The 9,578-nt window shown below is 39.5% G+C and overlaps 1 long non-coding RNA gene across 1 annotated transcript; it reads left to right on the top strand.

The window, feature by feature from the left end:
* Positions 1–558: 558 nt before the first annotated feature.
* Positions 559–7,698, top strand: LOC138411819 (uncharacterized). Its single transcript, XR_011244298.1, has 3 exons — positions 559–951; positions 2,680–2,792; positions 7,586–7,698. It is a non-coding gene; the product is annotated as an uncharacterized lncRNA (long non-coding RNA).
* The last annotated feature ends 1,880 nt before the right edge of the window (positions 7,699–9,578 follow it).

Genomic DNA, 9,578 nt, shown 5'->3' with positions numbered 1-9,578 from the left:
TAAATATTTAGTTTCACCCGAAACATTTAGATTTAACATTTAGATTTAACATTTGGATTTAAATATTTAAAATATCTCTAAGTTGACAAATATTGTTGTAAATGTGCAAAAGTGACTCTCAAAAATTCACACAAGTTTTTTAAACATGGTTTGAAGCTAAATGTGACAAAATGTTGCTGTTATTTTCAGCGTGAGCTGCTTAACAAACTGCACCCCATAAAAGAAGAGTTGAAGTAGCGTACAAAATGGCCGTGGTAGTAATGATAAACTAATCGCATGAGGGATCGTCTCAGTTGTTAATTTGGAAAAAGGGAAACTGTAATAAAGTTATTGCATTACCTGAAAGGGACCTGTCTGCCCCTGCTGCCTTCTAGCCGTATAACGTTATTAAAAATTTAAAACAAGAAAGATCTTACCTTTGCACCTTTCCTGCCACACAGGGAAAGACAACGCCTCCACGACACACACAAATGAAACTTATCTCTCTCTCACGTGTGTGTGTGTGTGTGTGTGTGTGTGTGTGTGTGTGTGTGTGTGTGTGTGTGTGCGCGCGTCGGGTCAGATCAGGGTGGTCAGCGGGACCTTTCACGTGACTCCTGCATTTAGAGACGCGGTCTTTCCCTGCGTGGAATTGGAGAGAGCAAGCGACCTTCGGTGACCACGGACAATGATATTCCGGCTGAAATCTTGATACGGACACACAGGGGATGCAGAGGACGCAAAAAACTACGGAGGAAAAGGCGAGTCTTCCCTCCATTGTCATGGGAAACGTGAGATCGCTGGGGAATAAGATGGACGAGCTGACTGCACTGGTCCAAAGTCAGAAGGAGTATCGTGAGTGTAGTTTAATATGCTTTACGGAGACATGGCTGCACCAGGATGTTCCCGACGAAAACACCACCATCAAGGGCTTCCATACTGTGCGCGTGGACAGAGACAGCGTTCAGAGCGGTAAGCGCAAAGGAGGGGGTCTTTGCAGGCGACTGAAAGACCGCGTCTCTAAATGCAGGTGTCACATGAAAGGTCCCGCTGATCACCTTGATCTGACCCGACACACACAGACACGTGAGAGAGAGAGAGATAAGTTTCATTTCTGATGAAAGTGTGTGTCGTGGAGGCGTGGTCTTCCCCTGTGTAGGAGAGGTGTATAGGCTGGTAAGATCTTTTTTGTTTTTTAATTTTTAATAACGTTATATGGATTACATTATAGCGTAAGGAGTTGATATGATGCGGAGCTCCCGTGTGTTGTTTTCCAATTGGTGGAAGTGAAGGGGGTTAACCCCGCAGTAAGCAACATCACCTTCGGCCCTGGATGGAACACACCTCTGGCTACGACCGGTGAGCTGAAGCAGGAACGATTGACAAGAGGAAAGTGACTGAAGGAAAGTGTGAAAGACATTCACAGATTCAGACTTTTCGGATCAATAGCAGACTCGCAAGGGGATTCGCATCAAGTTACATTGTGAAACCTTTCAGGTAATGCAATAACTTTATTAGAGTTTCCCTTTTTCCAAATTAACAACTGAGACGATCCCTCATGTGATTAGTTTATCATTAATACCACGGTCATTTTATACTCCACTTCAACTCTTCTTTACCCATCTTTCACACTTTACTGCAGTAATTTCCTCCTGTCCTCAACCAGAAATATGTCACGCTATAATGTGATCCGTATAATGTTATTAAAAATGTATAAAACACCCCACACTTGAGAACAAACACAGTTAAGATCTGTTGTTATATAGATAGTATGCTTGAATGTTGTTATATAGTATTGTTTGCAGATGCTATGAATGTGTTGTTAATTTTATGACACTCAGCCCACAGTTAAAGGTTGGTAAGTGCATAATATGAAATGGAAAATATGTTCATGAAAGAAAAAAAACATATTATTTCTGTACAGTTTACTGAATATATTGCAATACTACTGCTCAATTAATTATTGTTATTATTATCCCATCACCTATTCAATTGAATTCAATTTTATTTGTATAGCGCCAAATCATAATATACATTATCTCAAGGAACTTTACATAGAAGGTCAAGACCTTCAAATCTTGTTTAATATAAAGAAACATAACAGTTCCCACAATGAGCAGACTTTGGTGACTGTGAAGAGTAAAAACTCCCTCACTTACAGGGAGAAACCTCTAGCAGAACCAGGCTCAATGTGGACGATCATCTGCCTGGATCATCTGGTATCAGCTCTTACTAGTTAAAATGTAAACAATAACAGTGTAAAGAAGTTATTGATTATCAATGATAGCAGCAACAATTAATATAATAATTAATTAAGTATTGTTGTTAATAATAATAATAATAATAGTTGTTCTCCTTCAGTTCTGGAGTCAGAGGTATCTGCAATGAGAGAGAGAAAGAGAGAGAGGGACTATGGGAGAAAAGAGACACGTCAATAACATAGTTTTTGACATTTATTAAAAAAAATAAATGAGTGTGGGGTGGGGGGGGGGGCAGAGAGACAGAGAGAAGTGGAGAAGTGCTCTGTGGATGATGGGAGTTTCCCCTGCAGTCTAGACCTATAGCAGCTTAAGGGATGGTTCAGGACTCACCTGATCCAGCAAGGCTTTATCAAAAAGGAATGTTTTAAGTTTAACCGTAAATGCACAGAAGTTGTCTGCCTGGTAGCTGAATGCTCTACCTCCTGTTCTACTCTTACAGACTCTTGGAACCACAAGAGAGCCTGTGTTTTGGGAATGAAAACACCTACTGTAGATGCTTGAGAGAGAGTCTGAGCCAGGGACAGTAAATATGGTTGAGGTTCCATCAATAAGGTGAGTAATAAAAAATGTGATACCTTACAATATACTGTGATGTTAACTGTGTTCTGAGAATGTTTTTGAAATCTGTGGGGATTTATGTAGATAACATTTATTTGACAACTTGTACCATTTCTATTTGGGGGGGCAATTTCACGGCTATGCTCAGTATCAAATTCTAAATCCACATTAAAAAATTGAGGAGAAAAAAATATGAAAAGATGAGGAGGGAGGTTGATTTTCATGTGATTTTTATTGTGTTGTAGACTGGTTTGTTTTAAATGTCCCCCAGGCAAAATGGAACGTGCGTAACTTGTAGTGACTACAGTATCAGTATAGTGCCTGGAAAAGATAATTTTGGATACATGCCTCGAGCTGCAACTGGCAACTGACGCAGAAAGTAATGCATGTAAGACACATTGTCATCATCCACAGGGTCTCCTCCTGTGTCCTTTCACCTCCCCTCTATAATGTGTATACTGATGACTGCCGCAGCTGGCATGACAACAGATTACTTTTCAAATTTGCTGATGACTTTGTGACAGTCAGTTTCCTCCATGCAGATGAGAACAACCATGGTCCCATTGTGGATTGTGAATCTGTAGTGGTGTGACTGTGCATTTTTACTACTAAATGTGACAAAAACCAAGGACATGAGTTTTAGGCATCAGTCCTCAAACTCTTAGAATACTATCATCAAGGGATATGTGGTAGACATTGTAGAGAACTATAAGTACCTTGGGATGATTATTAACTATGATATCTCTGATGTTCCTGATGATGGCTGTTTGTATTACAGATAGCAAGTGGCTGATCCCTTAATCAGTAGAACATGTACTTGTACAATGTAACTTGTTACAATGCTCAATGATATAGATATCCATTCCAGATTTCTGCAACATGCCTTGTAATTTTATCCATAATTAATTATGAAAATAAATCCAGTTTATGATTTGTGATATATGACAATTTGATTGTGACTAATCATAATTCAAGGTCAGCTTTAATTTGCCTCAATTCGAGATACCTTAAATTAAGTTTAAAGTGAGAATGTCATTGTGGAAATCCTGAACTTAAATAGTGACTAATGAAGCATTGTGTTAGTTCATGCAGGACACGGAGTCATGTGCTCAGCTAACGATAGGTTCATGGGTGCTCATCAGTCACTCACCAATCACAGCCCATTCTCTCACCAAAGCGGTCCCTTTAAATACGACCTCATCCTCACTGATCCCTGCTCAGCTATAACACTTTTAGCACTGTAATGGAAATGTTACATTTGTGTATGTATAATTGCATGAGCAGACATGTACTGTATGTCGAGGACTGACCAAATGGTTGACCAAATTGTTAATCTAAAAGGGCAACTTTAATGTTTACGATGGTGGCTTAAGAGACTTGAGTTTTATGGCCTCGAGAAACCACAACTTTATGGTATCTCGTTGTATCTCTGATTGGGATCAAACAACTGGGATCTCACGGGGGGGGGGGGGGGGGGGGGGTCATCCACAGAACATGTTAACAAAAGGACAGGATGTCTCTTCCACTGAGTGAAACTACAGAAGGGTAATATATACCTTTGCATGCTTAGTGGGAGGGGGCTGTGAGTTATAAGAACACAGATTCTCCTATGTTCTTTGCTCATTTGTGCATGTCAATCAGGTGACGTGTACTAATGAGTCCATCTGCAGATGCTGAATTGAACTTACAGAAAGAAATATCTGAAACTATAATAGTTCAACTGAATTGTAGATATCAAATGTTATTTTAATGTTACCATTACCTTTCTTGACATGTACTGTAGATGCTTGAGAGAGTGTCTGAGCCAGGGACAGTAGACATCACTGAGGTTCCATCAATAAGGAGAGTATTGAAACACATGATATTTTACAATATACTGTGATGTAGATTCTCAGAAAGTTACAGAAATTTGTGGGGAAAAATTGTTTGCAGATGCTATGAATGTCATGTTAATTTCTGACACTCAGTTCACATTTATAGAGTTGGCTTGTTTTGTCAAGAAATCATCCATGTAAAATAAAAGAACATGGAACAAATTATTTATCATGTATTGCTATATTTCTTTCTTTACTATTTTCACATTCAGTATGGCCAGAGGCATTACGTTTTCAGGTTGTCCATCCATCTGTCTTGCCAATTCATGTGAATGCAATATCTCATGTACAACTACGTTATGTTAGTCAAAGTTCAAAAGGTCAAGCTCACATGACTTTGCATTGTTTTGAATACAATTTATCAGGATTGTCCAAAGGAAATATCATTACATGTGGCACAAACATTCATTTGGACTCAATGATGACTTGAATAGAATTCAGTTGTCAAAGATCAAATGGCAAGGTCACTAGGACCTCACAAAGCACACTATTTGCCTTGTAAATGCGATATATCCAAAAGGCCTTCAGGGAATTCTTTCACATTTGGCACAAACATTCATATGAATTTGGGTTTCATTTTGGTAGCCAAATGTCACAGTGTTCTCACAAAGCATGTAAATATTTTTCCTTAAATTGATATCTAAAGATCAGCTCATGGGAATGTCGTCAAACTTGGTAAAAATATTAACTTCAATTCAAAGATGAAGAATTTTATTCCCTTCGAAGTTAAAGGTCAGAGTAACGTCACTGTGAATGTGATATGTTAGGACTGTCAGTAGGGAATTTCATTATATCTGGTAACTTGGAATGCTTGAGGGAATTTCTTATCAACGCTACATGAGTTGTCACTTGGATTTCAGCCCTCTAGCTGGTCAGGGGCCTAAACAGGGTTCGCAGCCTCTTGGTTCTGGAGATTTTTGGGGAAATTACGATCCCTTTCGGGGCCTTCCCAGGTGCCTAGGAGCCCCAAATTTGACCCACTGGTCACAAGGGGCTCTTTGAGCCTGCATTACCGATTTTCACCAAAACCGCAGAAGGGCCCAGGTGACCTTTGTGACCTTTGGTATCAATTAAGCCCATTTCTACGGGCTCCATTTTGATAGCCGTACAGAGTACATACGGGTATGAGAGGGAAGAATGTTGATCTGGGGCCTAATGATCGCAACGGTGTAACTTTCAAACAGTTTGAGGCTTTTTTGGCTGAAATGAGGGGCCAGCATATTCTAGGCATTGATAATGGGATTTACACTAACTTCTGATTCCCCTTTCATTATAGATTGCAATTTGACGGGCCTCCAGCAAATGCCAGAAAGCACGTAGAGCTTTGAAACCACGACAGGAGCCTTCTTTACAGAAAGCCCATCCACCTATTTCGGCCTGGTGTCCGCAGGCGCGAAAGAAAAAAAGTTGTGCCTGGTTGAATTAGGCAGTCAGACAGGTTCTGACACTTGTTGCTTTTTGTGACACAAGGAATATTGTGCTTTACCCGCAAGTTAGCTGAAGTAGCAGAGTACCATTAAATTTCTCATATTCTAATACTTGAGCATATTCATGTTATGGTTATAATGTTTACTGTCAGTTGCAGCAGTTAGAGAACAGTATTTTTGTGTATTCTTGTGTTTTATGTTCAACAAGTTATTCTAACACCAGCAGCAGTAAGAGCAGGTGTAGTTACCAGAGGGATCCAGGAGAGGGAGCATGTAGCTTTTGAGGAACATTAAGAGACACCTCACTTACTCCCTTCAGTCATAATGCACATGATTTGAGAAAAGTTTGTGTCCATGTATCGTTCATTCAAATACTCCCTTTTTCAGGTATGAGTTCCTCATAGTAAGGGTTAATATTTACCAGTGTGTTAGATTTAGATTTAGATTTAGATTTCCTTTATTGTCCCTCAGTGGGGAAATTCACATGTTACAGCAGTAGCACAAGATTTAACTCCAAAGAGAGGACAAACAAACAAGCAAACAGAAACACACAACATCAGGTAGTATATATAGCAGCAGTTGTACATGGGCAAATAGGTGAATGTGTATATGTGCTCAGGAAACTCAGCCCACAGTTAAAGGTTGGTGTGTGCGTAATATGAAATGGAAAATATGTTCATGAAAGAAAAAAAACATATTATTTCTGTACAGTTTACTGAATATATTGCAATACTACTGCTCAATTAATTATTGTTATTATTATCCCATCACCTATTCAATTCAATTCAATTTTATTTGTATAGCGCCAAATCATAATATACATTATCTCAAGGAACTTTACATAGAAGGTCAAGACCTTCAAATCTTGTTTAATATAAAGAAACCTAACAGTTCCCACAATGAGCAGACTTTGGTGACTGTGAAGAGTAAAAACTCCTTCACTTACAGGGAGAAACCTCTAGCAGAACCAGGCTCAATGTGGACGATCATCTGCCTGGATCATCTGGTATCAGCTCTTACTAGTTAAAATGTAAACAATAACAGTGTAAAGAAGTTATTGATTATCAATGATAGCAGCAACAATTAATATAATAATTAATTAAGTATTGTTGTTAATAATAATAATAGTTGTTCTCCTTCAGTTCTGGAGTCAGAGGTATCTGCAATGAGAGAGAGAAAGAGAGAGGGGGACTATGGGAGAAAAGAGACACAACAATAACATAGTTTTTGACATTTATTAAAAAAATAAATGAGTGTGGGGTGGGGGGGGGGGGGGGGGCAGAGAGACAGAGAGAAGTGGAGAAGTGCTCTGTGGATGATGGGAGTTTCCCCTGCAGTCTAGACCTATAGCAGCTTAAGGGATGGTTCAGGACTCACCTGATCCAGCAAGGCTTTATCAAAAAGGAATGTTTTAAGTTTAACCGTAAATGCACAGAAGTTGTCTGCCTGGTAGCTGAATGCTCTACCTCCTGTTCTACTCTTACAGACTCTTGGAACCACAAGAGAGCCTGTGTTTTGGGAATGAAAACACCTACTGTAGATGCTTGAGAGAGAGTCTGAGCCAGGGACAGTAAATATGGTTGAGGTTCCATCAATAAGGTGAGTAATAAAAAATGTGATACCTTACAATATACTGTGATGTTAACTGTGTTCTGAGAATGTTTTTGAAATCTGTGGGGATTTATGTAGATAACATTTATTTGACAACTTGTACCATTTCTATTTGGGGGGGGGGCAATTTCACGGCTATGCTCAGTATCAAATTCTAAATCCACATTAAAAAATTGAGGAGAAAAAAATATGAAAAGATGAGGAGGGAGGTTGATTTTCATGTGATTTTTATTGTGTTGTAGACTGGTTTGTTTTAAATGTCCCCCAGGCAAACTGGAACGTGCGTAACTTGTAGTGACTACAGTATCAGTATAGTGCCTGGAAAAGATAATTTTGGATACATGCGTTGAGCTGCAACTGGCAACTGACGCAGAAAGTAATGCATGTAAGACACATTGTCATCATCCACAGGGTCTCCTCCTGTGTCCTTTCACCTCCCCTCTATAATGTGTATACTGATGACTGCCGCAGCTGGCATGACAACAGATTACTTTTCAAATTTGCTGATGACTCTGTGACAGTCAGTTTCCTCCATGCAGATGAGAACAACCATGGTCCCATTGTGGATTGTGAATCTGTAGTGGTGTGACTGTGCATTTTTACTACTAAATGTGACAAAAACCAAGGACATGAGTTTTAGGCATCAGTCCTCAAACTCTTAGAATACTATCATCAAGGGACATGTGGTAGACATTGTAGAGAACTACAAGTACCTTGGGATGATTATTAACTATGATATCTCTGATGTTCCTGATGATGGCTGTTTGTATTACAGATAGCAAGTGGCTGATCCCTTATTCAGCAGAACATGTACTTGTACAATGTAACTTGTTACAATGCTCAATGATATAACTTAAACTTAAACTTCCTTTATTGATCCCACAAGGGGAAATTCTTTTTACACTCATGTTTTTCATTTTTAATACATGCATTAACCCACAATCCCACACACACACACAGGGCTCAAAGACATGCATATTTTTGGAGAGAGATGGTAGAGTGATGGGCAGCCCCCAGGAAAAGCGCCCTATGAGCAATTGGGGGGTACGGTGCCTTGCTCAAGGGCACCTCAGCAGTGCCCAGGAGGTGAACTGGCACCTCTCCAGCTACCAGTCCACCTTCTATGCTTATGGTCCATGCTGGACTTGAACCGGCCACCCTCCGGTTCCCAAACCAAATCATTATGCTACTGCTGCCCCCATATATAGATATCCATTTCAGATTTCTGCAACATACTTTGTAATTGTATCCATAATTAATTATGAAAATAAATCCAGTTTATGATTTGTGATATATGACAATTTGATTGTGACTGATCATTATTCAAGGTCAGCTTTAATTTGCCTCAATTCAAGATACTTTAAATTAAGTTTAAAGTGAGAATGTCATAGTAGAAATCCTGAACTTGAATTGTGACTAATGAAGCATTGTGTTAGTTCATGCAGGACACGGAGTCATGTGCTCAGCTAACGATAGGTTCATGGGTGCTCGTCAGTCACTCACCAATCACAGCCCATTCTCTCACCAAAGCAGTCCCTTTAAATACGACCTCATCCTCACTGATCCCTGCTCAGCTATAACACTTTTAGCACTGTAATGGAAATGTTACATTTGTGTATGTATAATTGCATGAGCAGACATGTACTGTATGTTGAGGACTGACCAAATGGTTGACCAAATTGTTAATCAGAAAGGGCAACTTTAAGGTTTACGATGGTGGCTTAAGAGACTTGAGTTTTATGGCCTTGAGAAACCACAACTTTATGGTATCTTTTAGTATCTCTGATTGGGATCAAACAACTGTGTTCTCACAGGGGGGGTCATCCACAGAACATGTAAACAAAAGGACGGGATGTCTCCTCCACTGA

The sequence above is a fragment of the Paralichthys olivaceus genome, chromosome 10, assembly GCF_024713975.1.
Source record: "Paralichthys olivaceus isolate ysfri-2021 chromosome 10, ASM2471397v2, whole genome shotgun sequence".
NCBI classification, from domain to species: domain Eukaryota; kingdom Metazoa; phylum Chordata; class Actinopteri; order Pleuronectiformes; family Paralichthyidae; genus Paralichthys; species Paralichthys olivaceus.
The sequence above is the reverse complement of the archived record's forward strand: the minus strand, read 5'-3'. Positions and strand labels throughout refer to the sequence as shown.